Raw genomic sequence first — 23208 nt, 5'->3', positions numbered from 1 at the left:
GGGGAGAGAAGCGGGGATTTAGGAGGACTGAGAGCACGACGCCTCTTCACCACCTGACCCCGAGCCCCCTACGGCTACTAGCGCCATTGGGTGGGGCCTTCCCGGGACAGCCGCTTCGTCTGTTATCCGTCGTGAAGCCGGGAGTGAACACGTGCTTAGTCCCCGAGGAGACCTCGCGTCCACTCGAGAACTAGACGCGCTTGGGGCAGAAAGGGTTCTGGAGAAGCCCAGTGCCCGGCGCGTGCAGGGCGCGCCCTTTGCAAATGAGTGGGCGGGACCCTCGTGCTGGGGACGGGGGCGGGGCCAGGTTGTAAATAAGCCGGGACCCGGGGTCTTTTATACGCGTTCGGAGACTAGGGTTCGGGGGTTACCAGGTAATTTTCTTCAACCTGAATCTTGGTCGCCGCACGAGTAAAAGTACTATTAACAGTGCATGCTCCAAGTGGTCATCGTGAAGTCTAAAAGATGAGCGCCTTGCTGTATTGCCTTAACTGCTTATCTTCCCTAACGTTTCTACTGTTCAGAGGATGTTCCCAGGCCCCAACTTCGTATGTTTGCCCTACTGGAGGCAGGCAGCAAGGCCCGAAAATTACAGCTGCGCCAGGGAAGATGTTGCTTTTTAAGAAGTTAGGGACACCCAAGCCCCTGCTGACAGAACATTAAGCCCAACTAATCATATCAGGTATTAAGCACCTACTGTGTCAGTCAGAACTAAGGAGGTCTCATACAGGTAGTTGGTGACTCAGATGGGCCTAGAGTACAGTTTTCTTACCTGCCCATTCAGCACTTATTCCTAGGTACTTGATAAATTGCCTAGGAGAGTCTAATTAAACCGGAAAGCAGCATGGGCAATACAAGTCTGTAATCAGAAAGTACCGAATGAGCATTCATAGCAGTAAGAGTTTTTGAGTCTGTTCCTTCTCCTCAGATATGAAGATATTCCAGAGGAGGGCGTCTTCAAATGGACCTTGAAAAATATTTGGCTATTCCCCGAGTAACAGATTTTCCAGGTGTTCTTTCAAAATCTTCATTTCTACTGTGTGTCTTCAAACACAGAAGTACTACTTGTGGGGAGGTTGTGATAAAGAGCACCAACCCTGGACCTAAGCCAATTGTAGTTTTGAATGGAGCTCTGTTTCAGATCTTTAGCCAAGTGGAGCTCACTTAAAGTGATAACTACTTAAATATAGTTGTGTGATGATGAAATAATGTGAAAATGCATAGCACAGGGCTTTGAAATTAAAGGAACATCAACATCATTAACTTTCCTCCATTTCTGTTGCATACAGATATGCCGAGATGAATCCACTCAGCAGAAATTTTCCTTGAAAAGTTTTCTTCCAGGGTATTTTCCTCTCGTCACTTTAGAGGCAGGCCTAATAATCCTTTCTAAAAAATAGTTTGTGACAGGGTACCAGGAAGCTAAAGGGTGCAGCTGAGTCACCTCCAGTGCCTTCTCTTACCACCTTCCAAAGCCACTGAGGAGAACAGGACCAAGTCTGTTCCTAGAAGTAGGAAACTGGTTCAGGCTTTAGATCCTTTTTCATACTGATGATAAGTCGTCGGGTTCAATATGAAATGGACTATTAAGAGCTACCTTGAGTCACAAATATTTTCCACTGTGTGGATTCGTGTGTCCACCTTATTGGTAGGAATAGAAACAAAAGCAGGGTTAATAAAAACAAAAGATTCAGAAGAATCTGCTCCTAGAATGAGAATTAGTTACTTTGGGGTATATTAATTCAGTGTGTAATATGTCTGAGGTCTTTCTTAGACCATTCCTCAAGTTTCAGATTTTGAGTCTAACTTCCATGTAGGAAACCTTCCAAGATCTAGAAGATTGAAAAAGAGGGGCAGTTTGGCTACTAATACACTCCCCCAAAGGGCATAGAAATGGGAACATGCCTACTGTCCCTCAGCTGGAATGCATCTAACCCAAAGTGGGTCAAGACAGAAACTGAAGGCACATAGAGCAGGGATTGCCATGGCAACAATCAGCTTGGAAATCCACCAGGGTACCTGAAGATCTATCAGTAGGTCCCTATTGTATAAATTATGTTGAGTGAGTCTGATTTTTGTATGGATAAACAACAAATTTAACCCTTTATTACTCTTGCCACTGAAAAATCAGTTAAGCCTGAATCAAGTCAGAATCATTTAAAGGTAGTTAAATGCACTAGAAAGACATAAGAAAAATAGTAATCCTGATTGCTTCTGGAAAGAGCCTGAGGATCATGAGTATAAAACTTAAATTTTACAATTAGCTCTCCTGTTGTTTGGTGTTTTTTTAAAAATTTTTTTCAATATTTTTTAGTTTTAGGTGGACACAATATCTATATTTTATTTTTATGTGGTGCTTAGAATCGATGCCCATGTCTCACGCATGCTAGGCATGTGCACTACCACTTGAGCCACATCCCCAGCCCCTGTAGTTTGGTTTTTTAAAAATATTCATATGTTGATTTTTCAAAAGGCAACTCATCTTCTATCTCCTGGTAAAACTGTAAATCCCTTCCTGGCTACCCCATCCCAAATCTATATCACTTTATCTGTGCCTTTTTTTCTAAAATATACTTTTGCAATGACTTCGCTTTGATAATTTTTTGACCCATTAGTTTAGTCCTGAGCAGTTTCTTAGCTTCTCGTGTGTATAATTTGTCTCCACATCTAGATTGTGAGTTCCTGAAGGCCAAGAACACCTTATTCTCGGTTGCCTTTTTACACCCTTACCAAAATATCAAGTAACTGAAGAAAGGTAAAATACAGCATTTGTACTGTGGGGAGAGGGAGGGTGGGAATATGGTATGTGCAAGTATTCTGCACCCCATCCTTCCAGTTTGTAATTAATACAGCTCCTGGGTCTCCGTGCTCTGTTTGCTCATCCTGGTGGAACTAAGTTGCAGTGAGCATTATTACTTCTTACAGGAAGATTTAGTTATTTCCACCTGAAAGGACAACCATTACATGAGATAACCTGAATAAACAGAGAAAAACTTAGGTAATTACTTTTATTGTAAATGATAATTAAGAAATCCAGCACCAGCTGGATTTATTCATCAATACAATGAAATTACATATTTTTATGAATTTATGTAGCAAATGTGGGCAAAGGTCTCTCTACACAGCACACACACTCCTTATAAGCAAGCTTCAGCTAAAAATAGTATTTAACATCTGGTGGGAATGCTGGAGACAAGAACAAGGCATGTTCAAGAAGAAATATTAAATTCAACAGGTATTCATTTGGTATCTGTAATGTGCCTAACACAAAAGTATTGGTTGATCATAGTGTAAAACTCATTCTTTGGCCAAAGACAATCAAGAAGACATACTAGTAGGGTTTTTTGTTGTTGTTTTTTTGTTTTGGTTTTTTTTTTTAGAATTAAAAAGGACTGAAAGAGAAGTTACTCCAGGTGAAATAAAAATATATGACAAAGCAAGTTCTATATCTCATTATTCTCCAAGTGTCTATTGATGTGTTTCTTGTCTGTGCATTTAAAGATCATTGGTAAATTTCTTGTCTATGCATAAATGATCATTGGTAAATTGATCATTGGATAACTAATCCAATGATTGTTGATATATTACTTAGAAAATGTACAATTCCAATGTAATGAGCACTCCCAAGATGACATCTAAATATTATCTGAGATCTACATATTTTGGAAAAAGACTAAACTAGGTTCAATATCTAAATCCTTAAAGAACAGTATACAAACTATTAAAAGTTCTGTTGTGAGGGAAGATAATATGGTAGTCATATGTCAACAAAAGGGTCTTAATGCCTTGATAATAATCGCCTGTGTGTGATAATATTGACTGAGCTAGGCTGCTGCTAGGCAGAATAAGTGTATGAAGGTCTAATACTCTTGGAAAATTTTAAGCATATTAGCATAATTGCTCTGATGAAGAGCTTATTTAACATAGCTGATTACAGTAGACAATAGATGCATAATCAGTGCCCTAATAATTGAATTAATGAGCCCCAATTGTTTATCCTTACTATAAACAGTCCTTAGCTATGAAAAAGACCTTGCTGAAGTAGTCTCACAATTGTGTTAGCTGAGGAGTGGCCAGAATATAATTAATAGTGGGAGAGAGCCAATTAATATTGGGTCTTAAAGACTTCAATGGTGGGTTTCAAGGAACAAATTGTTTCCCGACACAGAGGTTTCTTATCAGCTCCTTTTGCCTTCATATAATCATGGAGCCTGATTCAATATTGTTTTACAGTTACAGAAACAGAAGCTGGGGCTTCCCCAAAGTCCTATGACAACATAGTGCCTGGGATTATGAACATAATATCTTCTTTATCTGCTCTGGCAATGTCCACTAACTCGTCTCCCTGTCACTTGTCTACACCCAACTGTTCTAAATCTTTGCCACTTTTCAGTATCCCAGTTCCTTTTACTTTTATGTCTGTGTCCTCACCAGCTATTTCACAGTGAAAATATAGGCAGATTTCCTCCTCTAATGATAACCCTCTAGTGATAGAGAAATGGATCTGTTTCCAGATATATCCTTCCAGCCACTTCTGTGAAGCCTTCTGGAGACAGCTTTTTCCTCTGTTCCTTTGACCCTCCCCCTAGTGTATATTAGCATCCCCCCAACACACATATGTAATTTGAAATTTTTTCATCATATATAGATATATATGTATATAAGTATACAAATAATTTTTCATTCCTCCCCACTAAATGTAATCTTTGCAAGAGCAGGAAGAACGTCTGCTTTGTTCCCCACAGTATCCCTGACAAGCACCTCTGGTTGGTTCACCACAGTATCCTTAATTCAAACATACATGGTGTGATGGCGTTCAATACTTTTTTTTTTAATAAATGGGTAATTTTTACTCAAATTCACTCAGATTCAGCTTGTAAAGACTGAACTAATCATTTCCTTCTGTTTTCCTATCTGAGTGTGTCTTAGCCTGTTTCCCAGAGCCTGGGGCAAGGATTGATTGCTGGTGTCTTATTGGGACACCAAGACAGCAGTAGTAAGTAAAGAAGGAAGAACCATGCATAGTGGTATACTGTTTCAGGACAGGCCTTGAAGAAATATGGCCTGCCTCTTGGCAGATACACACACTTGGCCATAGGGGACATCTCGGGGTAGGCAGTATGGAGAAATCATGCCTTGGAACAATCTACAGAGGAAAGAATGTTATCACCATGTCTGCAATCTCCTTTCGGTTAAAGTTCATCTTCAGAGTCAAGTTTCTCTCATTTTCCATTGTGTTATCCATATTCTTTCATAGCCACTCAGAAAGCCAGGTTCTATGTCAGAAAGTCCAGAATGGGCAAAAGAGGAAAATTGTGGGCATGTGAATGGTTGGTCTCAGGCAGTCAAAACAGAAGGGACTTAAAATTAAGTCCCATGGTAGCAGGTGACACAGAGCAGTAGGACAAGGTCCCAGAAAATCTGCAAAAACACATAAACTGAGCCTGATATAATGGCACTGTTTTCATAGCAAAGTTAGGAACAGATTTGTTTTGTTCACTGCATGATACCCAGCATTCACCACAATAAGCACTAATTAAATTTTTTTATTAAATTCCTGCATACACACATAAAGGACATTACCACCTACCCAATCTACCTAAACAGACACCTTGGAGTCATCATCTTTCTTTGTCCTTAATTCCTATATAGAAAAATATGGGCAAAATTCCATTTGGCTCTACCTCCCCAGAATATGTCAGATTCAAGGGCTTCTTGCTAAGCTCACTGAACTGATTTAGACAATCATCTTTCATTGGAATTATTACTATAGCTCCTTAATCTATCTTCCTAGCAGTTCTTGCTCCCCTCCAATTTATTCTTCCAATTGCCAGAATTTTCTTTTCATAATAGCATATTATCTAAATACAAATCTGATATCACTACCTTAAGTTAACCAATTTCCTTTTTTGACCCAGGATAGAACCCAGAGCCTTTAGCATAATCTAAAAGATTTGTCTCAGGCCACTCTCTGTAGATTCACATCTCAATATCTTCCACCTTGCTCTTCATACCCCAGCCAAACTGAACTCTGGACAATTCCCAGCCCCCAAAAGCCATGATTTGTTTCCCTAGGGTCTATTCTATGCTCTTAGTTCAGCTAGAATGCACTACCCCTTAATACCTGACCAACCTCTTCTAATCATGCAAAACCATGTTTCCATGTTGCACCATTCATCTCTTGATATCACACACACACACACACACACACACACACACACACACGTTCAGTATTCATTATAAGAGACAATGTTCTCCCTTCTGAGCAACAGAGGAAACTGATGTTGCCTGACTTCAGGAGAAAGAGAATTTGTAGAAAGGTTATTGAACACTTGACACAATTTGCCGTGAAGGCTGTAGAAACAGACTTGGTAACAAGCAAGAGGGCTGGGAAGCCCCCAGGAACAGCCAAAATGCATCACAGCCTTGGGGAGAGAGAGTCACCTCCAATTCACACAGACACTTCAGTTTTCACTTCTGATTCTGTGGCACTGGGCACACACCACCCATCTCTCACATTACCATCTGGTACCCAGCTCGTAGAATCCAGATGTCACTGCAGTGCCTACTATTGCCTCCAGAATGGATTCTCCACCAAACCTACTTTACATTCCTTGAGCTCCCACTTTGGAATCTGGGGCAGATCCATTACATTGACTAAGTTTAGCATATGCCCCCGGTTCTTCTTTGCAAGCAGGGCTGGGAAAGTAAGCAGCTGATATTTTGGGCTTCCATGTTACATCTGGGATCTGCTTCTCTCACAGTAGCCATTAGAGAACTCTCCAAAGGAAGAAGTTGGGTGCTAGAGAACCCCCAAGTGATAAATGTCCACTATGTTCTCAAATGTATTCAATAAATAAATTGGGCATTGACCTATACAATGTTGTCTTTGGGGCACTAGGGATGCAAAAACGAACAAAATGACGGCTTCATTATCACTGGGATTGGTGTGGTCAAAAAGGTAGAAAATATCATCAAAAAGATGGAGAAATTGGAACCATCATAGGCTACTGATGGGAATGTAAAATGGAGCAGTCATTCTGAGAAAAAAATTTCATCAGTTCCTCAAAAAATTAAGCAGAGTGACCATATAACCTAGCAATTAACTCCTAGTTATATACCCAACAGAAATAGACATGCACATCCATACACTTGCACACATAAGCTGGGGTTGTGGCTCACTGGTAGAGCACTTTGCCTGGATGTGTGAGGCCCTGGGTTCAATCCTTAGTGCCACATAAAAATAAATAAAGGTCCATCAACTAAAAAAAACAACAACAACAAAAAACTTGCACACAAATGTTCACATCAACATTATTCCTAAGAGCCCAAAAGTGGAAACAACCAAATATGTACTGTGAATGAATGGGTAAGCAGAAGTGGCAATCCGTAGGATGGAATGTGAACCACCCAGGAGAAGGAATGAGGTACTGAGACGTGCTCCCATATGGATGCATCCAGAAATACTCTGCTAAGAGGAGGAAGCCAATCACACAAGGCCACAAGCCATTGTCACACAAGGCCACACACCATATAACTCCATTTACATGAAACAGACAAATCAGTAACAATAGGAAGTGGATGAGTAGTTGGCCAGAGGTACAGGATGGGAGGGCAACTCCTCACGGGTACAGTTTTTCTTTCTGGGATAACCAAAGCCTTTTAAAATTAGATGGTGGCAATGACTTCACAGCTTTGTGAACGTGGTAGAAACCACTAAATTGTACACTTAAAATGAATGAGTTGTGTGGTGTATGAATTATGTCTCAATAAAGACATTTATTTTAAAAATTAATATTTTGCAGTACTAGGTAAATATGATTTTTTGAAATGGTTTCATTTCTTCGCAGAGCTGACATGGTTGCAGGACTTTCTCTCTCTCTCTCTCTCCCTCTCTCTCTCTCTCTCTTTGTCTTTTTAAATTCTTGCCCTGAACACTGAGATCTTGAGGTGGGATCTCTACCTTTGAACTCTGGGTCACCAGAGACAGTGCAGTACCTGGCATACAGAAGGCTTACAATTGTTGTTTGATGAAAAGTGACCAAATGAAAGAGCCAGAACTGAATGCTGGTGTCCTAAACCCCATTTCAGATTCTGTCCAGCCACACCCACCTGCACTGGTGCTGCAAACAGATTCCCTCTGCGAGACAGTAGCCAGAGAGATGTCTACGCTAAACACCGTCGTTTTTTCTACCACCTGTCAGATCCAGGTACAGGTTGATGTTTCATACCGTAAATGTAACTTTGTTGTTTCCATCCTAATTGTGTCATGTCCCTCAAATAATCTTTCCACTGGCCTCATGTACAGCCTTCTCCCTTGAGTTCATCTGCTTTACTGGCCTCTTTAGCATCTTGTAATGGTGACTTGTCAGCCATTGGGGGCCAGTACTAACCAGGGCTTCCTGTTCTATGAACATACAATTTCAAAGGCCCATATTGTAGAGATTGTGGTTTTTCATTGATTGGGAAGCACATTATGAATAAAAATTATATAGAAAATTATTTTTCTCACAGCCTACTCAGGTTTAACTTTGCAACAAATGTTCTCTACAACTTTTTAAAAATAGCTTTATTGAGATATGATTTATATACCATTAAATTTAATCATTCAAATTGTTCAAGTCAATGATTTTGAGTATATTTACACAGCTGTAGAACCATCACCACAGTCTAATCTCAGAACATTTTCATCACCCCCAAAAGAAACTCCATACTGTTAGCATTCCTTCCTCTGCCTTAGTCAATGACTGATCTACTTCTCTATTTTTATAAAGTTGCTCATTCTGAATGTTTTATATAGGTGAAAACATATAGTTTGTGGTCTTTTGCGAAAGGCTTTTTTTGCTTAGCATATTTTCAAAGCTCATCCATTTTGTAACATGTGTTAGTACTTCATTACTTTTCCTAGCTGAATAATATTTGCTTATACGGACGTACCACATTGTGCTTATCCACTTGTCAGTCAATGGGCATTTGAGTTGTTTCCACTCTTTGCCTCTGATGAAAAATGCTACTCTGAGCATTCGTGTTTTTTCTCTTTTGCTTTTAAAGCCATAATTTTCCTCTATTCTTGATGCTCTAGGTATGCAGCTCAATTGTTTATAAAATTCTGCCAGGCTTTTTATAACAGATCATTAGTGGATATTGACATCATAAGGTTTACCTGGCAAATATACAGCCTTACTGCTATTGTGATTGCTTGTCAACATATAAAATATTTCACTGAATTAATGAAACAGTTGCCTCCGGAATGACATTTTGTGTCGTTAGTCTTCTAGTCTTACCTGGTCTTGGACTATAGTTAAGAGATACTGCTAGGAGTAGCTGGGCAAAAAGCCAAGAAAGCAAAGGAAAACCCATGTGCAAAGGCCGGGCTGAGATGTCTGGATGGGAGGAGGGAGAAAGGAAAGGAGAGAGGAGGGGGCCCTGAGGGCACTGGACACAGAGCAGCCATGTTGTTAGGGGCTTTGAATGCCAAGCTGAGGGAGGGACCTCTCCTGAAGGGAAAGGATGCAAACTTCCCCCAAATTAAACATTCGCTGAATGCACGACCCTCTAAAAACAAAACAAACACAAAAGCTTGTTGAAAATGGACAATGTGAAAGGAACTCATGAATTACTCCTTTGCGGTCTTTGCTTTAAGAGCAAAGATATTTCTCTTTTCCTCAAAATCTTCAAATTCAGTATTGACTTGTAATGATCATGTTTTAAATGATTTAATTTTTTTACTTAACAAATGTATGTTTAGCCCCTTCTATATGTAAGAGATCACTCTGATATCTGAGACTATCAGGTGAGATGAGAAGAAAGAAAAAAATATTTTAGATATTATACATAGTTACTGAATTATTTCTTTTGAAGAATGGATACTACAAATTCAGAGTAGCAGCACTAGTGTGCCTCATTAGTACAATTATAGTTAATACCATACATACATATATTTATACACATACATACATACATATATATGTACACTTTGGGGTGTGTGTGTGTGTGTGTGTGTGTGTGTGTGTGTGTGTGTTACACTGGGGATCAAAGCCAGGGCCTTGCATATGCTAGACAAACACTCTACCACTGAGGTACACCCCCAGCTCTTAATATTATGTTTTTTAAGAGCCTTATACCAAGGGGTCTTCAACTAAGAAGGCTTTTAATTATTTTTTGCCTTGGAAATTTCTGGTTTAATTCAGGGCAAAACATGGAGTATAAAAATAATCATTTATTTAAAGTACCATCCTATTGGACAAGAAGAACATAAAAGAGAGGTAGGTATTGCTCTTCCTCTAGATGAAATTCAAGTGCAACTGGGAACATGAGGTGGAGTGGAGGAGGTTCAGGAGAGGAAGACCAACAACATATATTGCCTCTTGTTATTGTTTGAGGTTCTTAGGGCTCACTTTATCTCATTTAATCTTCCTATAATCCCATAAACAAGATATATTTTTCATAAACAAAACAAGTCCCAATAGAGGTCAAATAAACCTGCCCAAGATCAACAAGCCATAGCAAACGTTTCTAATTGAAGTGAAAACAAGGAAATAGACACCAACTGTTGACACACTGGCCACCACCCAGTTCAGCTGAGTAGGCTGGGGTTGAATTTTCCTACAACTGATCTTCAGAGGTCTTTCTTATATAACCCTTCTTTGGCTCTGGGGAAGGTAACCTGGGGCATCTAAAGACTGGGGCATCTTCCTTCACGTGTCTGGTGGGGGTGATGATAGGTATTGTGAGTTTTTTATAAAGGGGAGCAGAAATTGAGAAATAGGACAGACCAGTTAAGAGAGATGCAGGTGTAAGGGAGGATTTTAACAAGATGGAACATATGCACTCCCATCCTCTGTGATCTACTAGAAAGGGCGAAATGACAGTATAGGAGAAAGAGTAGATCATGGTGAGAATGATGTCCTTGAGACAGTGAAAGGAGAGGGGACAGTGGAGGGGCTAGCCTAAGATGGGGATACTTGTGGTTCACCTACTGCAAGCATTCTCAATGAGGGCAAAAACTGGCTTTTACTCTTCTGATATATAGAGCACAGAGACACACGCTATACATGAACAGGTATTCAGTGTATCTATGATATTCAATTTTCAGTGGAGGGGAGCAATTAGGAAAAAGATATCTAACAAGTCTCTTTAAGGGACAGTAATAAAAAAAAAAGTTTGCAAAACACTGATCTAGGTTCATTGCAGAGAGGCAGAGAGTGGCTGAGTAAATGTCAGCAGGTATTTGGATTGTAGTCAGAAGTAAGCAGAAGCTGTCTTTTTTCCCCACTGTTTTATGGCATTAAGGATGTACATAATGATGGGATTTGTCATTACATATTTCTACATGCACACAATATAACAAGACAATTTGGCCAATATCACTCCCCAGTACTTCCCCCTTCCTCCCTGCCTCCCACCTCTGGAAGCTATCTTCTGGTAGCATCTATTTCCTTAGGGAAATAAAGAGGAAGAGGAATCAAATACAGAAGGAGAAAGGGAATTTTGCAGGTTTCACAAGAGATGAGCAAAGTTTAGAATGGATGTCTTGCAGGGTAAGGTAGGGAATTAACTGAAGACTCACCTGATGTTGATGGACATTTTAATCCCAGATGACCAATGTGTGTGCGCCCGTGCACCTTCCTCCAACCACATTCAGCTGCTCAGGTTAGGCAGAGATTGGGTTCAACAGGATTAGGACTTTACTAGGGAGTAGAGTGGATGGAGATATGGATAAGGGTGAATCCAAAAGAGTGCCTATAATAGTCATCAGTGCCCCATGCTGTCCCAGTGTCCTCCATACCAGTACAGGTGGCCACTTTCTTACACCCAGCACCTGCAAGTCTCCATCTGTGGGTCTTCTGTTGGCCTGTGTTCAGCACAGGACCGAAGTGCTGGGAGGTTCATGCCCCCCCCTGCCCGAAGTAGCCTTCAGCCAGCTGTAGGTGGGATACCCTGAGAGGTGTTCTCTACATCTTATCAACTCCATGCCCTGCTCCCACCTCCTTCCCTTACCTGTGGGACTCCCCCGATGCCCCACCAATACTTCCTGGGATCACCTCGTGGATCATCAATTGCATTCAAATCTTTGTCTCAGGGTCAGCTTCGGAGGGACTCAAACTAGGACAATAAAGAACCAGAGTTTTAAGCCAGGTTTGGAGAGAATTAAGAGCATGACAAGTTGATAGTGAAAAGTGGTAGAATCAATGCTTCAGAGGCCCAACCCAGTAAGGTCAAAGAAGGCAGGAATTAGGGTACTGGAAATTGTTATCAGAGTGGAACATTTGAAATTGGGATTATGCAGGTATTGTTGAAGACAACGGTTAGGGGATGGCTGTAGGTGTGCGTGACTTGGGAAAGTGGAGGGTGAGATCATTGCAGGCAAAGGTCCAGGGGCTGAGAGGCCAAGGCCAGAGCAAAAACACCTTTAGAAGCGTAACCAATACCCACCCCCAAGCGTTGTTATAACTCCATCCACTGAAGAAGTGCTCTTTTTCTCCTTGGTTGTGAGACTATAAAGCCATAGGAACTTATGGCCAGCTGTCCCACTGAGAGCAAGAAGGAGTTAGAGCAACACAAAGACAGAAGCTGGGGTAGGACAGATGGAGGATCCCATTGGTGTTAGCAGCCCTGAGTCAAGATCTCAACTTCCAAGTCTCTCCCTTCTCCATAAATTGCTCAGGGGGTTTCAAACTCAATAACTTCAGTGAAATTTTTAATTTTGTTTTGCTTAAGCTGGTGTAAGTTGAGTTCCTGTCATTTAGAGCAACAATTAAAAAAACGTTGGAACCCAGGGCCTCACACATGCTAGGCAAGCGCTCTACCACTGAGCTACAGCCCCAGCTCTCAAAGTGTTCTAATACAAGGTTCTGATGTGGACCCACAGAGGGGAAGGAGAACTGTGAGGTTTAAAGAACATCTTGCTGAGACTCAGCTGAGTTTGTCTCAATTCTGCCGTTTGTTCATTTGCTAGTGGAGTGGGCATTGTGTCTTGGGGCTTCATTAGGAGAACCTGCAAGAGTCAGTCTTGCTAACTTATCCTGTAGCAGAGTTAGGGAGGCCATCCTCTACCTAACCTCCCAGCATCCTCCACTGAGGACATGCTATTGATGCACATAGGAGAAATTTACTTCAGGATTTGTTGCCAGAAACACTTTATTTCTCTTAAGGAAGTAGGAAAGGGTTTTCTTTATGGAATGAGAGGACTAAATACTAAATTGTGTTTATTCTCTTTGGCTATCTGGAAATCAGGAGGCAAATATATAACCCAACCCATGGAACCTTATAAATTGCATATGTGAATATGGAAGTTTATGTTTCTCTCCAGATCTTAGTATTTTAATATCTTGTTTATATTTGGCTATATTATGATGTATTATTTAAAAATCCCTCAAATCACTTACAAAATAAAGCAAATATAAATAAACAAATATATAACACTGGTATTCAACCTGAGGAATATCCCTTCTCCTCTCTGGGTGATTCATTACTGTAATAATGATGGAGATAAATTTTCCAGTGGTCATGGATTGTGAAGCATTCTCTTTATTCCAAACCATGGCAATGATAGGTGATGATAAAAAGAAAACAAAAATAACACAACTGGGTTCAGAAACAAGATTAAAAAAAAAAAACCAAACAACTCCATGACCTAAAACAAAATAGAAATATCAAGAAGAAAATTGGGCTGAAGTCCTGGCTGGCTGGGCTTCTGGTCTACAGGCAGCAACTGCCATCAGGAGTTTGGCTCCTGTAGAATAATGGGGACAACTGGATCCCACTTAAGTGAGGTTTTGAAGCCAGGAACACTTACCTGAGCATGAAAGGAATCTGAAAAAAATGTTGACTTGTGTGCGAGTGTACAGCTTTGATAAAGGCAGAAGGGCCCGGAGGCTGGAACAGGCGCATTCCAACCAGGAATTGCAACACAGTGCCCACCGGGCTGGTGCTGGTGCCTGCATCTGAAGCACCCTCAGCATCTTGCAAGGCATAACCACACCCCGACAAATAGAAGACCTGGTTCCAGAGGGAGATACTGGGGCGAGGTTGGGGAGAGCTAACAAGAAACTCTCACAACCCTATTACACAGGGGAGAGAGGCAGAAACAAACTCTCTCTCAAAACGAGCTTATAAATTAAAATTATTACAAGACATTTGAAGAAAGCTAGTGCTAACATAGACCCCCAATCCAATTATTAAAATAGGAATTTTCTCCATTGGAAAAAAAATCTTAGAGATTGTGCTGAAAAAGAATAAAACGTGAGTAAGTTTAATGTGCTAAAATTCACTTAAGAGAGACATAAAAAGCACCCAAGCAGAAATAAGAACTATACGTACAACAGAATTTTTTATTAGAATTTTTTACGTAAACACGTAATTTTTGAAATTCACCACTGAACTACATCTCCAGTTGACAGGGATTTCGATGAATTGCCTATCCTCGTAACTCAGCCTCCTGAGTTCCTGGGATTACAGGTGTGCACCACCACGCCCAGCTGGAATTAAATTCTTAATAGGTCAGAACTAGATACCTTTAAAGAGTATATTAGTGGGTTTGTATGCCTGGTGCCGGAGCTCTGGGGCCCCGAGATTGTGTTTGAAGTAGTGGGTGTACCAACATGTCCTGTGGTTCCAGCGCTGGTTTTGACCGCCACATTACCATTTTTTTGCCCAAGGACTGGCTTTACCAAGTAGAATATGCTTTTAAGACTATAAACCAGGGTGGTCTTACATCAGTAGCTGTCAGAGGGAAAGACTGTGCAGTAATTGTCACACAGAAGAAAGTACCTGACAAATTATTGGATTCCAGCACAGTGACTCACTTATTCAAGATCCCAGGTACAAAGGGCACGCTATGAAGCAGCTAATTGGAAATACAAATATGGCTATGAGATTCCTGTGGACATGCTGTGTAAAAGAATTGCTGATATTTCTCAGGTCTACGCACAGAATGCTGAAATGAGGCCACTTGGTTGTTGTAGGATTTTAATTGGTATAGATGAAGAACAAGGCCCTCAGGTGTACAAGTGTGATCCTGCAGGTTACTGCTGTGGGTTTAAAGCCACTGCAGCAGGAGTCAAACAACCTGAGTCAACCAGCTTCCTTGAAAAAAAAAGTGAAGAAGAAATTTGACTGGACATTTGAACAGACGGTAGAAACTGCAATCACATGCCTGTCTACGGTCCTATCAATTGATTTCAAACCTTCAGAAATAGAAGTTGGTGTAGTTACAGTTGAAAAATCCTAAATTCAGGATTCTTACAGAAGCAGAGATTGATGCTCACCTTGTTGCACTAGCAGAGAGAGACTAGACATGGTCACGAGTTTACCAAATCCATGGTGCCACTTGTCTGTGTGTTTGGTAACAACAAACCAACATTATGGAGGCCCTGGACTGAAAAAGGAACCTCTTCCACTCCTACTTCTGAAGTAGTTAGGACTCTGTATAAATAAAAACAGTGCTTTTGGGGAAAAAAAAAAAGAGTATATTAGTGAACTGGATCACAGTATCACCCAATTCACTCAGGATGCAGCACAAAGTACATTAGAAGTTTTAAAGAATAATTAAGAAACATGAAGATAGATTAATTTGAGAAACTTTATATTTAGTAAGAGTTCCAGAAGAAAATAATTTTTAAAAATAAAGGAAAAGCAATAATTACAGGGGTTATAGTCTCAAATTTGCCAAAAGTAAGCAACGAGGCAGGAAGATCACAAGTTCAAGGCCTGCTCAGACCATTCAGGGAGACTCAAAAAATTAAAATAAAAAATAAAAATGCTGGAGGCATAACTCAGTGGTGAAATGCCCCTGGATTCAAGCCCCAGTACCATAAAAAAGAAAACAAACCAATAGAAACCATCTGTAATTGTTGGGTTTGTTTGTATGTTAGTTTTTGTTTTTTGCTTTGCTTTGTTTTGTTTATTTTTGTTTTTGTTTTTGGTACTGGGTATTGAATCCAGGGATGCCTTACCACTGAGCTACACCCACAGTTCTTTTTATTTTTTTATGTATTTTAATTTAGAGACAGGGTCTTGCAAAGTTGCTGAGGCTGGCCTCAAACTTGTAATTCTCCTGACTCAGCCTCCCATGTTGCTGAAATTACACCACATCCAGCTGCCTGGGAGTCATGTTATTAAACTATGCCTGAAAATTAGCCCCAATTTTCTAAAGCAGATGATTCCATTTCCTGTGTTACCAACACATTCATTAATTTTGCTCTTTAGTGTTTCACAATACCCTTCTGAGACAGGTCCAGTGACAGATGATTTCTCCACATTTCAGAAGAGTGAACAGAAATACAGAGCTTACTACCTAAGGTAGCTGTCTAATTAGAGATGAAGCTAGGACTAGAATTCAACTGCCTGCCCAAGTCCCTTAACCGAACGAAGTCTCCTTCCAAAAGAAACCACTTGGGTCAGAGAACCTTGCATGGATACCACAGAAGTCAAGGAAAATAGGCCCATCAGTTCAGAAGGATGAACTCAGACCAACCACCTAATGAATGAATTGATGGATCCTGTTAACTATTTGTTACAAATACAAACACTATTTGTATTTGCCCTGGTTCTGGGAACATGTGGATTCACAGTCATCCTTCTACTCAAGTTTAAATGTAGCAAAGAAGAGCAAAAACAAGACATTTTTTCAAAGAAAATGTACAACTGACTCCCTAATCAGCTAGAGTGGATGAGTGGACAGTGGTATTTTGTCTATCATGTCCCGCTCTCCCTTGTCTTCAAACTGCTCTTTCACATATAAGGATCCCCTAGGGACTCCCAAATGCTTAGATCACCTCAACCCCATGGGTCCCTGAACCAACCTGTGGCAGTCAGAAAGCTCCTACTTGGGGCCATCACAAGCCCACAGAGGGCACCTTTGTACAGAAAAATCGACCCTTCCTGAGACCCCTTATGCCCATCTAGAAGGGAGTTGTTGAAATCTGCATTGTTTATGGTGTCAAGGACACTCTGGAGCTTGTGCATGACGCTGGCAGCAGGATTTTTGAAGTTTGCATTAGAAAAATATGTTAGGAGGGTTCTCTCCAGTCCAGAGATCATAAAATTCAGGGACTTCGAACAGATGCCCACTCCAACATGGCAAAGGCTGGTCTGCGGAGAGACAGGATGAAGTCAATGTGTGGAAAGAAGCTAAAATACAAACAGAGGAAGATGGTTCAGTTCCAATTGTCCTGGAGAGTCAAGGGCATCCCTGCCTCTCCCATCATTGGGTGCTCAACCCTTTGCTTTTCTCCCACAAGCCAAAACATTCCTCATTTTTGCTTGCGCAAAGATCAAGTAGAAAATTTGTTGTTGTTGTTATTTATAACTAATGCAAATTAATTGCACTAATTTCCGCATCCCTCAATTTTAAAAGCAACTAGAGGGGGGCACATTAGCTTTAATCTCAACTTGATCAAGTATGATTTTTACACAAAGGGAAACAGCTCTGTTCTTATCTATTCCAACCCAGTAAGTGGTTTCTTATTCTAAGTCCATGCCTAAAAGGAAAATTACATGTTGGCTGCCCACTTTAATTGTTTGTAATCACTGAAATTTGCAATCCTCTCCTGGGGTGTGTTCTGAGACCTCGCCCCATGGGGCATTCTTTCAGTGTGCTTTGTTGGCAGTAGCTGTAGCAATTAGAAAATTGGGAAATGTATAAAATCCAGAGGGATATCAATTTTGGCATTTTATTTGCTTTAGTCAGTGTTGTTGTTAGAAATGTGTTAGGACCTTGGAAAAAATTAAACCATCCTAAGGACTCTACTTCTGAAATATAGAAATCATCACTATCCTTATTGGTGAATCCAGCTGTCAGATCACCAGGGTCCAATGAGTATCTTCCTGGAGGCAGAGGGGAGGAGTCCCCCCCCACACACACCATGGTTTAGAGGCTAATATTTTTAGAAAACCATCTTCCTTCAGAATATGACTTTAAAAAAAAATGCTTGTATTTACCATGTTGGACTTTTAATTTGTAGTTACAGTCATATACATAGATCAGGAAGACTGGGCCTTATTTGGGTGTGTACACACACACACACACACACACACACATAAATACAAACACCTCTGATCAAATGCAGCTATAAAGTCATAAGACTGGTTTTTAGACACACACAGAAGAATGGAGGTCCAACCTACTTCTCATCTTTAATGCCCTTTGAAAGTGAATTTTCTCTTTGGAAACAGGAAGGAATTGTTTGAGCCACATTACCTGGTAAAGTGGGTATAATCAAGCTGCAGGATGTAATTTTGGGTCTAAAAAAGTACTATTAACTTACAAGACTGGTTTTGTAAATGGCTCAAAAGCTGATTCCAAAGACAATTTCCAAAGGAAATCAGCAAATAACTTTCCAACAATGGAAGCATCCTTAGAATAACTGCATAGCCTTTAAAGAGATTGCCCAGAAGGGAAAGCACTCCTTTGGATATAAGAGGTTGTAAAGGATTGGGATTCAAAAAATTGAGACAAAAAGCACAAACTAATTCATCTGCATCAGATACAGCCACATAAAGATTATGTTTCTAAAAAAAATTATGTTTCTAGAATTTTCATCAAATGATACAGGGAAAATTGGCAGTTTGGAAGTAATCAAGCTAGATCCTAAAACAAATTCCCAGTATATAAAAGGAAAAAAATAAATTCATGAAATGTTACTGATTAACAAAATATGAAAGAAAATAAGAACAAATATATATGTCAAATGATCTTGGAATAGAGTTTCTAAATATAAAAATTATGAAAGAAATAGAAATGTAAGAATGAGATGTCTATCTATTTAATATATGTTACAAAGAACAAAACATTATATACTGTGCATTAAATAAGGCAAATAGTTAATAGCCTTACTATCAATAGAGCTATAATAAAGTAATGAGAATGTTATATATTTACATAAACATGAGTCATGTCTTTAGAATTGTTTAATCTTATTAGTTGCCCCCCAAAAAAATTTGCACATATAAAATTGTTCTAACTACCTGGGTGAGGTGGGGCAGGCATGCTTGTAATCCCAACAACTCAGGAGGCTGAGGCAGGAGGATCTCAAGTTCAAAACCAGCCTCAGCAAATTAGCAAGGTCCTAAGAAACTCAGCAAGACCCTATCTCTAATAAAATATAAAAAAGGGCTGGGGATGTGGCTCAGTGTTTAAGTGCCCCCAGGTTTCTATCCCTGGTACTGAAAAAAAAGAAAAAGTTCTAACTAGAGAAACGCTTCTAAGCATATTAATGTGTTCTTTTGCTTAATAATTCTATGCATTTGACCTTATATTAATCTACCTATGAAATTGTGAAAGGGAAAAAGAGGAGTTGATGGAGTGGGGAGGGGAAACAGGTGGAGCAGGCAGAGTTCTTACTATAGTAAAAGCATTTGATAATTTGCTTCTAGTATCCAGAATATAGTTTTTAAAGCAAATCTCTCTCTTTCATGACTTTTATTTTTCTATCATATATTTCTGTATTTTTCAAATGTTTTCTATAAAAAGCATATAAACTAAGATTATCTTTTTATAAAAGCATGCAATACCTTTGAAATAAAAAATAAATACATATTTTTTAAAAAATGTCTGTTTATTAAACAAAACCATAATCTGGGATGGTATTTTAGTTGAAAATATTTTCTGGCTAGGCTTAGTGGCGCATGCCTATAATCCCAGCGACTCCGGAGGCTGAGACAAGACAATTGCAAATTTGAGGTCAGCTTCAGCAATTTAGGGAAGCCCTAAGTCACTTGGCCAGTCCCTGTCTCAAAATAAAAAGGGCTGAGAATGTGGCTCCGTGGTAGAGCACCCCTGAATTTAATCTCCAATACCAAAATATAAATGAAAATTAAAGTTAAAAAAAACCCACTATTTTCTCTAAAGTGCAGCATATTGTAAAATATCCAAAGGTTAACGAAGTTGGGTGCCTGAACTCCATTGATTACGCAGACACGCATATTTCGCATTTTTTTTTTTTTTTAGGAGAAAACCAGTCATCCCTTGCACTGATTTCAATTATCTGTACTGTGAAAGTCCACCACACTCTTGCCTAATTAAGCATATGCTTACTGAGATTAGCCCGCGAGAAGAGATTTACCGCCCAGCGAGGCTCTCCAGCCCCCAGCGCCATCTGTGCAGCGAGCTGTGCTGGGAGCGATTTGGTGATTCACTGGAACCTGGTGAAGAGCCTGGCGAGGCTCCCACAGCAAACAGGATATGGTAATTCTCTCGAGGCTTCGCCCAACTGCTGTGGTTTCTTTGATATGCTCTGGTTCCCCCAGAGCAGCCTTCAATTTTTATTACTTTACAGTGGTTTTTACACACACACACACACACACACACACACATACACACACAACCTGGTTCAGGCAGAATGAATGACACAATGAATTTGTGAGTTTGGTACTTCTCTGTGAGACCCAGAGGAACTGAGGCTGTTGCCCAAGGTCACAGGTGAGCTACTGTGAAGCTCTTGCCCAAGGTCACAGGTGAGCTACTGGAAGAATGACAGGACCTAGCAGCGGTCCTACTCACCCAGAAGTCCTGGAGCCTTAGAGGAAAATACTCACAACTCTTGTTGCCAACCAACAGTCATGACCCCCCTTTCATCTTCATAATTCACTAGAGGGTGGCTCAAGGTCAAGCGAATCTAGTCTCCTGTGGCATTCACCCTACAGGATTTCTAAACTTGGGCTGGCTGCACTGTGTTTAAATACAGGCGTTCCCTTCCCTGAACCCCCAAAGACTTTCCCTTCCCAGAGTGTCCCTGTACCTGCTTCTAACTGGAGTTTTCTCATAAAGCAGTTATATTTGTTATTATTATTATTATCATTATCAATCATTATTATTTCGATAGGTTAACAAGCACACTATACTGATGTCAGAGAGTATCACCAAAGTAACCAAAGGAAAGCAACTTTGTCTCTCATGCACATATTTAGCCATTCAGTTCTCATCTCAGACATAAGTACTGTTATCAGGTTTTTGGGTTTCCTTCCAGAGTCATTTCACGAATCCACAAGCATATATACAATTATATATATATATATATATATATATATATATATATATATATATATATATATATATGTCATTTTTAAAGAATGATGGAAGAATTCTATTTATATTGTTACTCCTTGCTTTAAATGCCTTCTTTACATGTTCATTTAGGTATGTAATGGAAATATGAAATATATTTGCCTTCATCCATTTCATGTGACTATAACAGAATAATACAAACTAAGTAATTTATGATTAATACAAATCTATTTGGTTCATGATTCTGGATGCTGGGAAGCCTATCAGCATGGTACCAGTGTCTGCACAGCTTCTGGTAAGATCTGATTTGTCACATCATAAGATGGCAGGAGGTATCCATGGGGGAAAGAAAGCAAAAGATTAAACTCACAGCCTGAAGCCCTATCATAATTGGCATCCGCCTAAATGCGTCCCATTAAGCCACGCCTCCTAACATTGTTGCTTTGAAGATTGTTTCCAACACATGCTTTTTTTCGGGGAGGGGCACATCAAACCATAGCAATAACACTTCTAAAATAGAACTCCTGTAACTTGTGTCATTACTTCTTGGTTGTCCCTCTTGTCCCATCCTAGTCTTTGCCATCACAGCAAATGGCACTACCCAGCTGGGGAGTCAAAACCTAGGAGTCAAAAGACAGGAAGACTAAGGACCTCTCATAGATGGGAAATGAAGAAGAAATAACAAATGTAATGTGGGATCTTGGATAGCTCCTGGCACAGTGGTGACAAGGGACAGTGGTGCAAAAACTCTGGTGAAGGGCTGGGGTTGTAGCTCAGTGGTGGAGCACTTTTCTAGCATGCATGAGGCACTGGGTTCAATTTTCAGCACCTCATATAAGTAACAAATAAGGGTCCCTTAACAACTAAAAAATATTTTTTAAAAAAGCACCTCTGGTGAAATTTTAATAAAGTGTGTAGTTTAGCACTAGTATTATACCAAGGTTAATCTCCTGGTTTTGAGCATCAAGCTGTGTTTATATACGATGTGAACACTCAGGGAGCCTGGGGTGATAGGTCAAACTACTCATCCCTCACCTGGGAACGAGTAGTGTCTTCTTACCCTTGCTCTAGTGCAACCCACTGTCCACAGAGCAGCCAAGACATCTTTTAAGAATACATCAGAGGGGCTGGGGGTCATAGCTCAGTGGTAGAGCTCCTGCCTCTTGTGTGTGAGGCAATGGGTTCGATCCTCAGCACCACATAAAAATAAATAAAGGTATTGTGTCCAACTACAACTAAAAACATTTAAAAAAAAAAAAAGAGAATGGGCATGGTGATGCATGCCCATAATCCCAGCGGCTCAGGAGGCTGAGGCAGGAGGATCTCAAGTTCAAAATCCAGCCTCAGCAATTTAGCAAAACTCTAAGCAACTTAGTGAGACCCTGTCTTGAAATAAAAAAATAAAAAGAACTGGAGATGTACCTCAGTGGTTAAGTGCTCCTGGGTTCAATCCCTGGTACCAAAATAAAAGAAGAAGACGCAGATTGTGTCATTTCCTTGCTTAAAACATGCTGTTGGCTTTCCCTATTGCATTTCAAATGAAATCCAAAGTCCTGCCTAGAGTTCACAAGGCCTACGTGACCCAGACCCGCCTACTTTTCTGACCTTACGTTGTCCCACTAGACTGAGGTGCTGCTGCCACACTTGGCCTTATTGTTTCTCCAATTCTTCCTGCTTCTGGACTTCAGCTTTTGCTATTTCCTCTGCATGGAGCATTCTTCTCCTGACTTTCCTCTTCCTTGAAGTTTGAATTCAAATATTAGTTCTTCACAGAGGCCTATCCCCAAACTCTAAAGTAATTGACAGCCCCACCAACACTCTTCAATCTTTTTGAAAAACAACTTTATTGAGCTATCACTCACAATTCTCCCATCAAAAGTGTGTGGTTCAATGGTTTTTAGTCCATTCACAGAGTTGTGCACACATGGCCACAATTTTATAAACCCCATGTCTACCCCAGCCCCCAGGCACAGAGAACCACTGATCTCCTTTCTTCTTTATAGATTTACCTGTTGTTCATAAAAATGGAATCTTACAAGACAGAGTCTCCATTGGCTGGCTCTTTCTTTTAGGATAATGTGTTCAAAATCCATCCATGCTGTAACTTGTGTCATTACTTCTTTCTTTTGGTGGTTGAATAATACTCCATCATAGGGACATACCACATTTTGTTTATCCATTTATCAATTGATGGGCATTTG

At 40.2% G+C, this 23208-nt stretch overlaps 1 pseudogene; it reads left to right on the top strand.

Annotated features, from left to right (window-relative positions):
• Nucleotides 1-14541: 14541 nt before the first annotated feature.
• Nucleotides 14542-15433, top strand: LOC101967844 (proteasome subunit alpha type-6 pseudogene; annotated as a pseudogene).
• Nucleotides 15434-23208: the final 7775 nt, after the last annotated feature.

This window comes from Ictidomys tridecemlineatus, chromosome 13 (genome assembly GCF_052094955.1).
Source record: "Ictidomys tridecemlineatus isolate mIctTri1 chromosome 13, mIctTri1.hap1, whole genome shotgun sequence".
Lineage (NCBI taxonomy): Eukaryota > Metazoa > Chordata > Mammalia > Rodentia > Sciuridae > Ictidomys > Ictidomys tridecemlineatus.
The sequence above is the reverse complement of the archived record's forward strand: the minus strand, read 5'-3'. Positions and strand labels throughout refer to the sequence as shown.